The sequence below is a fragment of the Protomyctophum bolini genome (assembly GCF_963924005.1).
Source record: "Protomyctophum bolini genome assembly, chromosome: 3".
Classification (NCBI taxonomy): domain Eukaryota; kingdom Metazoa; phylum Chordata; class Actinopteri; order Myctophiformes; family Myctophidae; genus Protomyctophum; species Protomyctophum bolini.
This window is the reverse complement of record NC_137864.1, coordinates 23,633,970-23,651,125: the sequence shown is the minus strand read 5'-3', so window position 1 is coordinate 23,651,125 and position 17,156 is coordinate 23,633,970. Positions and strand designations below refer to the sequence as shown.

At 41.9% G+C, this 17,156-nt stretch overlaps 1 protein-coding gene across 1 annotated transcript in view; it reads right to left on the bottom strand.

The window, feature by feature from the left end:
- sorbs2a (sorbin and SH3 domain containing 2a) overlaps positions 1-1,281 on the bottom strand; it is an 81,832-nt gene extending 80,551 nt beyond the window's left edge. The window contains exon 1 of the mRNA XM_080759592.1: positions 1,072-1,281. The gene's annotated coding sequence lies outside the window, so the exon portion shown is untranslated. The remainder of the gene's footprint in view (positions 1-1,071) is intronic.
- Between the last annotated feature and the right edge of the window lie 15,875 nt (positions 1,282-17,156).

The window sequence follows — 17,156 nt, the reverse complement described above, 5'->3', positions numbered from 1 at the left end:
ATATGGGACTAAACTAAGATGTTTGATGGCCTGCAAACAGCCAACATGTAGTAGACATCATGATTTAGAAATAGTAATTCTATTTCAGTTACTATTCCAAGTAACTGCATTACTTTTTCAATTTAAACTTACAGTATATCCATGCGTAGGCTATATCTGTAAAGAGTACAGTATGCATTTGCATTTCACAGGTTGTATTGATCACTTTATCGAAAGGGAGTAAAAGTACAAGTATTTATTAACTTGCTACCAGTAGGCTACATAATGGAACTTTGCAAAGCTAAACCTATAGCTGAAACAATATGGACACATTTAATGTGCATCAGTGTGACATAACTCTGCAGTACATAGTGTCACTGTCATGAGTGACACAACATCAATGTACACAGTGATATAGCAGGCCTACTGGCACATAAACAATGTCCTTCCCAGGGCCTTGAGCTGTTCGATGGATGGATGATAACATTAACATCCCAATCAGGCAATATTAAGTAGCCTGGCAGCATACGTCAATCGTGGCTATTTTCATAGCTCAAACGACCGTGGCTTCAGAATTGAGCATCCTCCAAGGAGGCGTGATGTCAGAGGGACATCGGGCTGATGTTATTTCATAATAATAATAATAATAATAACCACTGGCAACCCAGAGTCCCAGACCGTCGATACATTCGACTGAAGCAAAGTGCGCGTTCTGAATACTATGCTGGGTCTCCCGTTTAAATAATAAACCCCATTTTATTATCAACGCATCACGAAATAGATCTGCAATGTAGCTTAGGCTTTATAAGTTAATTTGCAAATCGACGGCTGACGGCAGCAATTAAGTGACGTTACTGCAATCTGCAAGTATAACTGCAGCTGGCGGCAGCAAAGCAAGTATCGCGCATATAGCAATATCCTAAGCATCTCTATGATGTCATTGTTATGTTATGGAACATCAGGCCTGATTCAGGGTCCATGTTATAGGTTTGCTACAGTAGCCTGCCCTGATGTGTCACTGTCATCATCCGCTGGCTGAGCGCTACAAAGTGGCGGAGGAAAGAAAGATGGGTCTGCATCATGTTTACTTACCTTAAAACAGACGACGACTCATTGGAAGTAAATCTCCTCGACCACACGAAGGACACAGATCCTGTCCATATATAAGATGAGTCGAGTGAAGTTGTCGACAGGGTTGTTATTATAAGGTGACACACTCTCTTTCTTTCTCTCTTTCTCTCTCAGTCTCTCTCTCCGCGGCCCAGCAGAATATCCGAACGAAACCGTACACCTGCGCGTCGACGCTCCTCTCTCGCTCTCCCAGGCAGTCTCCTCTACAAGACGCGCATGGATGTTGTCAGTCAGTGTAGACTACTCCCTCTTCTTTCACGGGTCAGCTAGCTCGCTCTCTCTCTCTCTCTCTCTCTCTCTCTCTCTCTCCCTCTCTCTCTCTCTCTGAGCCGCGTTGTAGTGACTATAGGTGTGACGCTGCAATGTAATAGCTTTTACCGCACGCTTCACATGCGTCTTAATTTAATGTCTACCCCCTGGTATTATGGTTTACTTTACAGCGGTCTCTATATGCGGCGTCTCAAAACGGACAGTACAGTTCATCAAAATGCCACAGTCCATTCAATAATGATATGGGTCTGCTGCTTCTCTGTTTCATAGTGTTTCCGGGATGGATTTGTTATTATTTTTATTCTGAATGGTGCCGTGTCAGTGCAGTGCCCCCCCATGTGCAAAATGGCTTCTCTTATTTTCATTCTGCAGCAGCCTGCCGCGGGTTTCTCATTGGTCAGAGTGTAGTCATGACAACGGCCACGGTTCAGCCTGCGCCTATGGAGGAGGTTGCATAGTAAAGGCCTGTATGTGTATGAGTGTAGGCTATAATGTGCAGTGCAAGTCACTTCCACTGCCACCCTGGAGGAAATGTGACTCTCACACTAACCCTATATGTTAAACAATAAACATATACCAAAATGATAAAATCACTTGTGGGAATGTCTGCTCCTGGCTTTACTGGCCTGTTGAACATTTGTATACAATTAAAAAAAAAAACTGTAAGCTTTCTGCATCCACAGAAGACAGAAATGAAAGAAAAAAACAACACTGGGACAAAGGGAATAGGTCTCCTTTGCTCATGAATTCTTAAAATGTTTGCAATTGGTTGTTAAGTACAGTCTACTGAGCATGTCAGTGTGGGGGAGGTCTAAACATCACCTGAAAATGTGCCTTTGGTTAAAAAAGGATCATTCACTGATCTTCCTTTTTTCCTGTGTCATAATCTTGATATTTGTGGTCTCCGTAGGTAGCTCTATCAGCTCCTATCAGCCCTTAGCACACAGTGTATAGCCTATACTGTCGTAAGTCGTAAGTTTGCCTTCTTTTGGCAGCATGTCTTTTTTGTATCTCCCTTATCGATCCGACCAATTCCACAGAGACCAAACACAACACAGTGTCTGCTCTGATGCAGCCAAACGTTATACTGAAGCTTAAAGGGAAATCTCACACATTGGTCCTAACCACAATACTATTTCCTATAGTTCAAATGTTGATGCTGCACCGCACAAATAGATGATCTACAAGCTCATAACCCATAGGTAACACAAATTGTTACGACCTCTTACATCTGCAATAGCCTATAATAATAATAAGGGTAATAATAATAATAATAATAATAATAATGATAATAACAACTAGAAATGCACTCTGTCAAACTGCCACTTAAGTTGGCCATGAATAGCCTACTTGTGCGCGAGCAGAGCACGCAATTTACCTCTGACTCCTGTCAACTTATCGTCCCTCCCCCCCTTCTGCCACCTTCTGCCTGTTTGACACCCCTGGTCTATTCTATGTCTTGCCTATTCTCTTTCCCATTGTAAATTGCAAGCTTCTTTGGCAAATGGGCAAATAGTATACAGTATCAGCATCCATGTACTTTTTAAGTTATGTCAAATCAATTGAATTTGCCATAAGCAGACTCCAATCAAGTTATTGAAACATCTGAGTTATATGTCTATATAAATCCCGTTCGAGATATCCACTACAATGGGCTCTAAATGTTTTAAGTGTCCTATATAAGTTTGAAACTCAAATTGGTTATGTCATTCACATATGTCGGTGTTGTGGATTGGCTCCGTATGTTGGTGCCGTCGCTGCTAATCAGGGATTGACTGATGACATAACTATGTATGTTTATGTAAAAACGGTGGTTCCTGCACCAAAAAAACACAATCCCCTGATTGGCCGAAGGGTTCTCCTACATATGCAGCCGAAAACAGTACTTGCACTCTGCTCGCGCAAGTAACACGTATTGTAATAATACAATTCAATTCAATTCAGGGGTGTCCTAGAAATGCTAGAATCCTTATCAATAAATGTATAGTAGACATAAATGAGGCCTGACGCATGTCTGGACTAGCAACAGCAGTCCATTCATAGGAGGGGGGGATTTATAGAAACAGGTCAAAAACCTTGGCTGGAGCATCAGGTACGGTATAACTGCACCTGCCCTGGACACATAAATCATTGTGTTAAAACATCCAGTGTCTATCTACAGGATCTATGAGACACCAGATGCAAATACTTGATTGCGCTTCCCTTATAATGACACTTCCTTTTTAGCATGCCCTGAAGCCTTACACAACAGCCATAACATGGGGTGACATCATGAGCCACTTTGCATGGCTCTGCCACCACTGCCACTCCCACCCACCCACCCTCCCTCCCTCCCCACCATGCCCTGCCTCTCATCCACAACATGTCTGCAATTATCTCATGTCCAACCAAGCCCTAAAAATACCTCCACACCCTGCCAGTGGCCACTCTTACATCAGCCCCACAATAAAGGACACACATGGATCTGTTATAAGAAAAAATAGCTTCCTTATCTGAGCCGGCAGGCTGGGCCCTCACATACTGTTTGGCTTCCAAAGAGTTCTCTACATTCTGAGCTGCTGATATAAGGGTGCACTGTTAGTCTGGCCAGTGTTAGAGAGGCACTGAATGAGTGAGTGACATCGAAGGGCATCTAGAACTTGACGTGCGGTGACATCATGCCACTTGTACCAACATCCTAGACTTTGCTTTGATGCTTGAGGGCTGAGGTATGTAAAGAAACAAGGTGTCTGACGCAGGCTCCTACGTCAGCTGTGTTTCATGCCATGTTAGTGAAAGTGGCACACGTTTATGTACAGTAGACCATGTTCTATAATGAATAATGGTGTAACACTGTCCTCATTGCTAATATCAATGCTATTTTATTGTTTTCATCATTAATAGCGACACTTGTCAAGCTGGCCACACTGTATGCATTATATGATTTTAAAATGTATTTCATTTTATAATAATGGACTGGAATCCAATACATGATGTATTACCACAATTCTCTACTCAATTGCACCTGTCATGGTGGCCATAAACCTTCTCTACACTTTTTTTGATCATCTTTTAGGGGGAAACAATCACAGCATTCAATCTTTAAGGTTGTTTTTAATCAATGCATGCACACCATTTTCTGGAACGTCTTTGGGGGTTGGCGTGCACGTGGTACCAAGTGGTCAGATGGGTGGGCCGTGTGCATTTTCAAAGCATGTTTAATATTTTATTTATTTATTTATTTATTTACATACTTTTAGTTCTTAATTATCGCACAGATGCAGAAAAAGGATAATTATTTTGTATTTGAAAGCAAAATGACAGACACCAGATTTATTTTCTGTTTAGTAGCCTACAAGGGGATGTCAAAATGACTAACACTGTAGTAGTATAGCACATTCACACTGCAAACACCTTTATCTAGTATCAGTTGCTGCATAGGAGGTATTGCCAAATATTTCTGTGTAGGCCAGCTAGAAACTACAACAACATTCCACACATACTACTGAATATCCCCTTGACATTAAATGTAGTTATTACATTCCTGCCAAACATTCACTCTCCTTGGGTGAATCCCAAACTTGATGATGAGCTGAATTCGTAATCACGATAAACATTCTCAATGCCCTATACATTATTTGGTCTTTGATTTTTGATTTTGCAATTACTTTGGATAGTTTTGCCTGCCTTTTTTGGGCATATCACTCATTACAGGTACACATTGTAAGAAAAAAACATTAGATAACAAATGTCAAACAATATTGAAAATACCTATGCAATATAATATAATAATATAATATCTACATGCTTACTGTGAGCTGGATTGACTATTTCCGCTATTTCCTTATAAAATATGACACATAAGTGGGTTAAAATACACAGAGTGTGAAGTTTCCTAAAAGCATAGCACAAGAATGCTGCCAGGCTACTGTGCTCAAGTTGACCCTGCTTCTATTCTGTTCACCGCACAGAAGAACAATTCTCGGGCACTGTTGTGCATTTCTCAGTAACTGTAAGGAAATCACTGTAATCCTATTAAATCTACTCTGTTACAAGCCAACCCTGCCGGTCACATACTTCTCATACCCCTGCAGTGCACAAGTACCTCTCTCCATTTCCTTATCGAGGCATGCATGAGACAAAGGCCAGAGCGGCCCGTGCTCATAATGTAACGGTGCGCCGCCTCCTCACCTTTCCCACGTGTCTCCCAGACGCCATGGCTCGCTGATAGAGTGACGGTCTCTCTGGACACACGCTTCTAAATTTACACCCTCAGCACCTTGTTCTGTGAGCGAGGCCCCTGTGTGACTCTCCCCGGCGACGTGATAAGAGAGGGGTCAAGGCAGAGGAAATGCTGCATAGCTGGAGGCTGATGCAATGTCTGCATTAATTAATTAACTAATTAACTAACCAGGAGTTCACCTTGAGATAGAATATATATATATTAATATAATATATATTATGTCTGGCCAGGCAAGGAGCACCATCGACATCAATCAAGGAAGAAAAACAAAACAGTGAAAATCACACCAGACATGTCCGTTCATCATGAAGTACCTTAGCAAACAGATGAATGCTGGGAAGCACACGCTGTTCTTCAGGAGTGCAGGAGAGTGTGGGAGAGCATAAAAGTGACTGAATGAAAGAGGAAGGAGCATAAAAGAAACAGAAAGATTCAAAGGGGAGGAGAGGAGTGACGGAGAACGGGAGAGAAAGAACAATGAAAAAGCAACACAAGGAGGCAGTGTGGCGAGCCAAGTCTTTCTCTTTCCATCTCTGTCTGCAGTCTCTCTCGCACCTTCACTTCATCTGTCTACATTGCTCACTTTCTTTCTCACTCTGTCTATCTCTCACTCCCTCTCATACACTCTCGCTTTCTCAGTCTATCTGATTCTCTTTATCCCCCCCACCCCTCTCTCATTCTCTGCGTTACCCCGTGAGAGAGAGACAGACATAAAGAGACAGAAACAGGGAGACAGTGTGTGTGTGTGTGTGTGTGTGTGTGTGTGTGTGTGTGTGTGTGTGTGTGTGTGTGTGTGTGTGTGTGTGTGTGTGTGTGTGTACGCGCGCGCGTGTGTGTGTGTGTGTGTGTGTGTGTGTGTGTGTGGTGTCACTGGTGTGTGTGCGTGTGTGTATGTGTGCGTGTCACTGGAAATCTGGGTGCAGCTGGTGAAGATGCCAGCTGGCCCAGAAGAGTGTGCACTCACATGTGGTTTGTCTTCCTCACGTTCGCACACTGAGGTGTCGTGTCACTGAGGGAACACACACACACACACACACACACACACACACACACACACACACACACACACACACACACACACACACACACACACACACACTCACACACACACACAATAAAATGTTTACTATTTATAATATCTAATCAAAAATATCCTATGACTTTCTGTTGGCAGGCTAGTAAACCAGTGTGTTGACCTCTTCCTACTGGTGTTACGGTCAATCTTATAATTTCAGCAGTAGGCCTATTATCAGTTTGAAGGTAGGTTGTTATTTCATTTAAACCAAAGATTATCATGCACCAACTCAATTGGATCCTTTCAAAGTCTTGACTTTGACAATACATGCTAAATAGCTCTATATTAAGAACGATGAAACATGATATCTGGATGGTTATCCAGTTACTGGACACTTGTGTACTGCTCACTAAAGGTCTCTGATTTAAATAAAGATGGGAAGGAGACACTACAATCAGGACATCAATATGGATGCCGATGCTGGATGCTCATACGATTGAAACACCTTGTTATTGGTAACTATTAATTCAATGTTTCGATCACTGGGATCATCTTCAGAAAGGAATTCCTGAAGAAGATCCCAGTGATCGAAAACCAGTGGAGCTGAGTTGCAGACTCTATTTTTCCTCCTATACTGCAGGGTAGTACGGTATATCACTTCAACAAACTTCGTCCCTTTACCACAATGTGCACAATAGTTGGCACAGTAACCTTTACAGTGAGTTCATTCCTTCATCTCCTTGATAAGCAGCTTCTACATATATAACGTTTATAAAAAAGAACTGAATTGAATTCTCTGCTTGATTTATAGTTAAAGCACTAAATCCTCTTCATAGATTTCGAGATTTTTTTCCTCCCTCTGGCCTGTAATTAAGTAATGGGTCAATTAATCCTACCAAGCTAGCACTGCCCGAGGGAGCTATTCAGCAAACAACCAATAGGAAGAGATTAATACAGACCTCTGACATACACTGGCCCTGTTCTGTGCTGCTGGCCCTGGATAGAACACAATTATAAAATGTCCCAGTTCTTCAGGAAGCATATAGGTACAGTGGCAAGGATAGCAACATATGGCCCAATTCCAGTAAGTGGTTTGAAGCCAGGACAGATTGCCAAATCAGAATAAAATAGGCTACAAGGGGAGAGATACTGGACAACAGTACATGTACTGTACAAATCATTGGCAAATTAGTTTACAGTAGAGTAAAGTCATCTTAGTTGAAAGCCTACACAATGCAAATACACTGCAGAACGGGCAAAGCAGAGTTAATTATTTTCCCCCATGCTGGATGATTATAGGTTTATTTTCTTACTTCAATCCTATTCCTGTTACATTCTAGTACCAGTTGAAAGGTGATATGAGGTTGATATATGAGGTAATTTCTTGCATTCTTCAGCGCCTTCATGTTGGCACTGGTTCAAAAAAATGCTCCACACTGGTTGTAGATCAGCTATTTTCCAAATAGCTGAAGCATATAGTAACTAAAGTCTTCAAGTAATGATAGTGGTGTAAAAAAATGGCAATAGCAATTCCACACAGGTGAGTTTCAACCTGTGGGCAGAGGACCACTGGTGGGCAATGAGGATATTGCAAGTAATTGCAAAAACACTACAATTGTATTGATCATTTCTTATTCATGTATCTCTCCGTCCGTCCGTCCGACCAACTTCAATTCTGGCATGCATGTCGGGAAGCTCTGCCCACTCAGATCTGTGGACAATCAACAATATTTACTGCAAGCTTTCAGTCAACACTGACCTTCTTCAGGCATCCATCAAGATCAAAGATCAAAACCCTCTGTCTCTTTTTTTTAAGCACTCGATAAATCTGAGATTAAAAGTGGAATTAACTTGGGAGGTACCATGTGCCAAGTCACAGTGATTTATCATGCAGTTGCAGAGACTGGTCTTCCTCTCCTCAGGACTAAAGTATGATCCACATGTCTTAGGATGAACCCCTGAATAACCTTCTCCCTTATTTGGTAATGGCTCTGATATGGTGGTTCAAAAGAGACATAAATATGAAGGTTAATTTGACCATATGATGCAGGCACATAGTTGCTTGAAGGCCAAAGAGGCATCCAAAAAAGGCAGAAAAATGTGTGATGAATCCTCTCTAAGGTTTCCACTTCTGGACCTCCCATACCGAATCAATCGCAGGCAGTAAGCTGATTTGGCCTCTACAGTCAGTCAATATACCGTAGAATATGTGGAGAGGTACTTTTGGGCCCAAAGAGGAAGTTGTGCCACATAAAGGTAATAAGGTATACAATCTTTTTTTGTGAAATCACACTGGAATTAGGCTACAATGTGAGCAAACTAGCCCAAATAACTTTTGTATAACTGGGATCAGTATTAGTGAATTAAAGTCAAAGTAAACAATATTCCTTAGAACCCGGCCCCTGAAAGAGCATGCAGGTTCTTGGACCCTACTTTGATGACTATAGGCCTACTACAAACGCTAACTTTTAAGAACATAATAGGAAGCTAGCAGGGCTGACATGAGGGCTTCTAATGCAGTTTTTTAAGATATGCTTTTATAGTATGTCATAAGCTTTCATAACCCCCTCCCCCCCAGAAGCTGGTGACTATCATCAGTGACAGGTTTAGGTTCTTGACACTAACAGTGAGATATAGTATGGCTTAAGGTGCTGGCATGAACATCTCCCCACTTCCCTGCACTCAAACTGGGGTTGGACTGCTCTAATCTGCCCCTGATAATGCCACTTGCCCCACACAGTTTGTAGCTCGATGTCCAGCGTTCTCCACAGCTCTACCAGGAAGAGCCCCTGCCAAACCCCCGTGGCTATAAAGCCAGAGAGCAGAGCTCTGTGGCAGAGGAGGGAGAGGTGCAGGCGGGCAGCGTTTATACAGACCCACATAACTTTCAGCGCACAACACTTAAGTGATGATGTGACAGAGTGCAATGGAAGGTGACAGTGAGAATTTGCACTTTGATGAGATGCACAGGCGCTCACAAGCATGCACTCCTGCAAGCGCACACACAGACACGCACACGCACGCACAAACAAAGCCAACTTCTTCTACAGGTGTGTTGTGCTGTTGTCCTAGAAATACTTCATCATTATGCTGCGTCTGCAGTACGATAAGATACAGTACTTGAAATCTAGTCTTGGTAGGGCTGAGTGTTATGAATTCAAAACAATATTATCATCATTATTTCAAACTTTTGCCTTATCTTACAACATCAATTACAACATAATGTTTGTTTTTGTCCTCAAAACAAACATTAAATGTCTCTTTATTGTCTATGGCGTTTTCTTAAACAAGCAAGCAATGAGAGGAAGCACACTGCATCAACAACCCCAGTGGAAGAAGTAGGCTACTACATTAAAAAAAAAACATAAGTAATAGTAGCAATTTCTCAAATATATAAATACTCTTTCGATCTGCAAGCTCACAAACATGGCGTGTCGCAACGTGTTGTGAGCTTGTAGATCAGCTATTTTCCAAATAACTGAACTAGTAACTAAAGTTGTCAAATAGTGGAGTAGATGTATGAATCATTTACAGAATGGGAATACTAAAGTAAAGTAAAAGTACCTCAAAGGTAAAAAATGTGCCTAAGTAGACTTGACTGTACTTAATAAATAATAATAATAAATAATAAATGTACTTCGATACTTCCCACCACTGCATTGTTCAAATCACACTGACATACCTAGCCAAGTGTATGTCAATAACACATGAAGTGGCTAAAGCTGATGCATGGTATTTGTAGTAGGAAAGCATATGGTTTGGACAAATCTAAAAGAAAATGGGTGTGATCATACAGTATTTTTTATAATTTATAATATAGTAATCACATACAGTTCATCACAATCAATAGTATATTATAGGTAGAACAATTCTCTTAATGAACATATTTTTAAATGGTATACATGGTATACAACCTTAACAGGCTGTTTCAGGATACTAGATTCAGGTTGAACATTTTGCATGCACTGTAGTGAACAGTTTGTTTAGCTGGCCATTCTTTCACATCAATGCGACTCAGTCTAGAAACATCCACACGTGAGATGTATGTGTCTCAGTCTGTGTTTGTTTGCGTACTCCTCTATTCTGCTTCAGTCCATTATCCAACATGATCTGGAATGAGCGGTGCGCGCACCCGCGCTTGCGTGCGTGTGTGTCAGGTCTGTATGTGTTTGTGCGTGTGCATGCGTGTGTGTGTGTGTGTGTGTGTGTGTGTGTGTGTGTGTGTGTGTGTAGCTCCCAGCTGACACCAGTGGTAGAGCTCAGAGTGTGACCTCTATTCATCATTGGTCAGCAGCACAGTGGGCAGGGGGAGATCTACTGCAGTGGGTGTTTTTCCCTGCAGAGGGCAGAGAGAAGCCTCTGTGTCTCTACGTCTGTAAAGATATGTATCTTCCTCTCCTGCATATACAGCTATACTCTCTCCTCTTGAATTGTCCTCCAAGTGGGGTATGGGGACCCCCAGGGGTCCTTGAGGGGGTTCTCAGTGGCTCCCCAGCTAAATCTTTTTTAATATAAGATAAACATCTGTTGAACCACTTTAAACCTATACATTGGCTATTGTACAATATATGTCTACTATAAAATCCTCAGTTTAAATTTAATTTACTTGACTGGATTCCCATTAAGGGCTCTATGTTTTTGCTCTAGGACACTAAATACTTTTGCCGAATGTTAGCCCTAGAACAGGGATGCTAGGGTTATCTCCCCCAGAACAGGGATGCTAGGGTTATCTCAGTGTACAAATGGAACCCATAAGCATAGTAACACACAGCATCTCCAGTGTCCAGTGACTGAGCTCCTGCTTCATTGCACTGGTTGCTTCAGTCACAAACCAAACACATACGTTGTTGAGCTGTTAGGGCTCAATACTAGAGACTTTTCTGTTTTCGCTCCACATAAAATATCGAAAAGCTCGCAATGCATCGCGTTGCGACGCTTTGTGAGCTTGTGCTATTTTCTGCAAAAGTTTTCCCAGAATCTGGATAGTGGGGATTAAGGGCTTAAAAGCATTGATTGTGGGACAAGCATTGTGCTAAACTGATGGCTATTACACATACAGGATTGGAGTTGCATGTGTGTGAAACACAGGCATAGTCTCCTGTCTGTAAAAAATAAAAATAGAATCAGAACAGTCATGCTGATCAGTGTCTCACTCTCTCTCTCTCTCTCTCTCTCTCTCTCTCTCTCTCTCTCTCTCTCTCACACACACACACACACACACACACACACACACACACACACACACACACACACACACACACACACACACACACACACACACACACACACACACACACACACACACACACACACGCACACATACACGCACACACACACGCACGCACACACACAGATTTATCACCATATATAGTAAAATGTAAATGCCTCAAATACAGTCTGAGGTTAAACCATATGAGTCATTAAATAGCCATCGGACAGTTTGACCACCATTAGAGCATAACAGAGGCAGTGATCGCGTGAAACTTACCTCTGCTTCCCTCCGATGTGTTCAAACACCACAGAGCCAGTCGTCCCATGGGCGTGAGTAGAGGAGTGGAGATTTACCCTAGCTGGCAAGGTGTGTGTGACACACACACACACACACACACACACACACACACACACACACACACACACACACACACACACACACACACACACACTCACACTCTCTTTGATGGAGCCACCACCCCCTCAGTTATCCTTTCTGCATGACTGCATTAAATCGCACATACACGTTGCGCACACACACACACACACACACACACACACACACACACACACACACGCACGCACGTGCATGCACGCACACACGCACGCACGCACGCACGCACGCACACACGCACACACGCACACACACATACACACACACACACACACACACACACACACACACACACACACACACACACACACACACACACACACACACACACACACACATCCTGTTTAGAGGTGTCTGTTAATGCCTGTCGCTTTAGGTCCTCTTTATGGGTGGAGTCATGACTTTTAATTTGTTATTCACTGGCTCCAGTGCCTTCAAAGAGAACCAATCCTGCATGCCATCATGTCTCTGCTATCCTTCCTTTCTCACTGAGCCGTCTTTCACTTCATTTCATCTCTTTAGATCCCCTTTAGCTCCATTTAATGAAAACAGAAAACTAAACTATTTTTCAAATTGTGCTTTCATTGGGCAGCAAATGTACTGATTATAAAGATTCTTATCATTTAGAAAAGATAAAGCTCTATATACAGTAGTACCCATATGAAATAGTCAATATAATAGATAAGATAACAGACATCATAGTGTCTATACTATGATGATGTATGTGAGATATCATTATACATCCAAACTATATAATTGGCACTGAGCCCCGTAAACTGCATGGTACTGTGTGTGTATTATTGTTTGGGCCACTACGCAACTAGCCTCGGAAACCCAGACGTTTTTATTTCCCTCACTACCCTCACGCAAGCGATCCAACCGATTTGGACATATGGAGATCACACTCAGCCTGACACAATGAATAAGATGCATCCCACTGCAATCTTGGTGCATGCATCCCACTGCAATTCACCTTCATACAAAGTCAGTTGGCCGTCAAATCTATAGCTCATTCTAGTTGGACTTGAGCCACATTCTAATAAAAGTGTGATTAAATTAAAGACCAAGTAGGCCACCTAATTGATGTTGTCACCTTATGTTGCAAATTAATTAAGTTTTGCTCACAGCAATATGTGTATTACTTGGTCTAATAAACTCTACATTTATTGCCCCTGATCCTTTTAGCTGTCAGATAATATTGAGTGGAGTTTGAGTATGTGGTCATATGCATATTTATTGCTGTGTTTACTGTATGCTGCTCATACATTGATGTACACTCTTGTTCTGTACATGGCTGGCGTGTAAAATATATCCCCTTGGTCAATCATGTAAATGTTCATAGTATTGCAGATTATTTGTTCATGGTTTGCATTAACATTCTCCTGAAAGCACTATGACATTGTTAACTGTTCCATTTTTAACTTTCAGTTACATTTATTAAATTGTCAGTCTGGATTTTACATTAAAGCAGCGGTTCTCAACCTTTTTGGCTGGGGACCCCCGGAAATGCTTTGGCCATGTCTCGCGTCCCCGGCCCCGCCCCCCTCCCCACCACCAAGACAAACAAAAATAACCTTAATAATAGAGAAAATATATCAGAAATGAATACTGAAACCAGATATAATCATTAAGGAAAGTTTATGCATGCACCACGTACTATAAACTCTTAATTTCCATTTTCCAGCCATTCAGTTGTGTGTGTGTGTGTGTGTGTGTGTGTGTGTGTGTGTGTGTGTGTGTGTGTGTGTGTGTGTGTGTGTGTGTGTGTGTGTGTGTGTGTGTGTGTGTGCGTGCGTGTGTGTGTGTGTCTGTTATTATATTATTAAATTACTTTCAATAACAAGTCATTTCAATAAAACATCTAAAAGTTTAGCGGTGCATAACATGTGGTGAATGAATCGTGACTGGCTGACTGATTGATTGACTCATTTCATTTGGTAATACTAGTTCAAACACAATATATAATATAACTTTTGCTATGCATATATGGGACATTGGGACCCACTGAGTTCGACAAGGACTCAAGGTAGTCACATAGGCCTACACTATTTTCCCAAATATGTATTTTGAGCTGAGAAAATGTCAAAACCATTTACTTTCTACTTACCATTTCCCTCCGGGAGCAACAGTCATGTGGTGTATAGTCGAGAAGACCCTCTGAGTCACTGAGCCTTGATGATGTCACCAGAGGATGAGTCAGAGAGAACAGACCTCCCTCCATGTCTATTGACAGCTCACCAACAGATAAATCAAAGTTATCACTATGCACTCAAAAGGATACAAAAACAGCTGAGTTTGGTTTTGTTGCAATTAGTGATGGTGGCCCTCATATAGTAGGATATAAAATGCCTGGACTAGAAAGAGAGAACAATATAGGGAACAAGAAAAGGACAGAAAGGAAGGACTAATATTAGACTATAAGTCTGTCACTTTAGTCAAAGTTTAGTTTGACGGTAAACAGGCAGGTTAGAACGCTCACCTAAAACACAGTCACCCCGGGCATACAGCCGACGTAACTGCTCAGCCTGGTATTCCTATAAACGCAGCCTAAACTATATGCATAAATCTAACCTTATTCCAAATCTTAAAAGACAACTTTAGTTTTTTGTTTTGTGGTTTTATGGTTTTTATTAGAGAAAGTAAAAGATGAGTGTTAATTATTTTTCATTCACTGCTTTCTTTCGTTTTAGGGATTTTTGCTGTTTTTAACAGGGGGGCGGGGGCATTCGAGCATGGGAAATTACATCTAGCCACAAGAGATCACAGGATCGATCTACTGAATGTGAAGGTATAGCCTACTGGGGGGAAGCCACACTGTGTGTCATAGGCTCAATATGTCAGTTTGACACATTCAGTAGATCCTGTGATCTTTTGTGGCCAGATGTAATTTCTTGGGGTCTAGTAGGACTATAGTAAATAATAAAATAATAAATCTCTATAACATTTTGTAAAATACATATTTAGCCCCATGTTCGAAAGCAGTAAATGAAAAAAAAGAACACTCATCTTTTACTTTCTGTAATAACAACCTAAAACCTGAACCTTGGTTGAAAAAAACTCAGTAAAACGGTTCCAAGACCTCAGTAACCCCAGTAAACATATGCCTAAGACAGGAGACAGGAACTCACCTGTCTTTTCCTAACTTGTGATCCACAGTTTGAGGCAAAGAGGAATGAATCCTACTAAACTTACAAGAATACAAGAACCACCCCCAATGAACAATCGGCGTGAGGTCGGCAGAAAATAACGAGGGCGAGCATTCCGGTTACCACTAGGAGGTTCTGTCAAGGACATGCGTAATATACATCGCCATATATTATTACCACACAACATTACAGTCACAAAATCGATATTGAGATTACAGGTATTTAGTCAAAAATATTGTGATATTGACAGCGTGTTGTGGGTTCGAGTCTCGATCCCGACAACCTTTGCTCCCGGTCTCGCTCTCCCCATTTCCTGTCTGTATATAAAGGCCAAAAATAGCCCCCCAAAACATCTTAATTAAAATATATATATATTTATAGGTCTATTGTGATTTTGTCCACATCGTCAAGTGTTAGCACACAATCCTTTCATCTAGTGATAGAAGAAACAGACTAACGTCTATCATTGACTAGAGTCATTACAAACTTTATACTAGTAGTCATCATAACCAGTAAGACCCTGAGGGCGAGAAGCACGCATCCGCCTGGGTGACGGCAGATGGCAGATGCAGAGTTGCTGGACGTCTCCATATATTATGCAGATCTAGGTGATTATTCAGTATTCTCCATGTATGGTTATCCAGGGTCAGATGAGGTCAGTGTCTTTGACCAAAAAATGCATGACCATATATGGAGGCGTGATGTTACAGGTGAGACTGACATGATGGACTGACAACCATATGACAACCATACCCTTAGACCACAAGATCTAAGGGTCTCCATGATGTCACGTGATGTCACGTGGCGCGATACCATATATGGAGACGTCACACATGGGTGACTAACTAACTAACGGACAGGAGATGCACGTTTTCATAGTAAGAGCGACCTTCAGTCGCAACAATATAATCCTACCTCTGCTAATACAATACACCTCTAATAACACATGCAGCAAGCAGCCACCAGCATTTCTCAGGGTTGCTGCCAGATGGGTATTCCTAATTAAGGAAAAGGCCCCGACCTCTGCTGTCTCTCAAAGCTGCCATGATTGCTGCTTAGGGTCCCATGCATATGGAAGAGCATATGTCTTAAATACACATTTTATAGTTAGATTCAATATCCTATAGTTACTTTTATCATTATTACTCCCTGGAGAAGAGTCCCACCATTTGCAGGTCATATCTCTGATGTCCCTCTAGTGCCCTCATGAGGGTGGTGATAAATAGGTCTACTGGCAGAAGTGACTTGCAAAGCAGTGAAACTGGGGTTTAGGCCTACAGTAGGTTCCAGTGAAAGCTAGCTGTGCTGTGTTACTGTGGGCCATAACCATCTACTTTGATGTTTTCTCACATTCCTGTGTGTTACTTTCTACTACTCTCCAAACGACAGGGTCGCCGTCAGATCAAGGACCAAACCAAATCCACACACAAGTAGTCCAAACGTCAAGATGTGTACTTTGCTGACCTCTAGTGGTTATTGAAGCACCTCGAGGAGTCGAGATAACCTACGTACGGAGCAGTTAAGTTAAGTACTGTTAGTGTTAGACTGTCTGTTGCATTGTCTGATCGGATTCTGGAACTGGAAGGACTGGATATTGTTATTTTTGCAGACGTGGAACTGACATTTTTAGAAATCTGCCAGTTTGAGGCTTCCTCAAAGTTGCGATCCCGGGCCAGGCAGTTTCGTTTCTGAGGAAATGAAACTTCCACGGGTGTGTGTGCGTGTGTGTGTGACGTATGGTATGAGCGGTGTGTGATTCCTTGGGTCCCTGTCCCTGTCCTTCGTTAT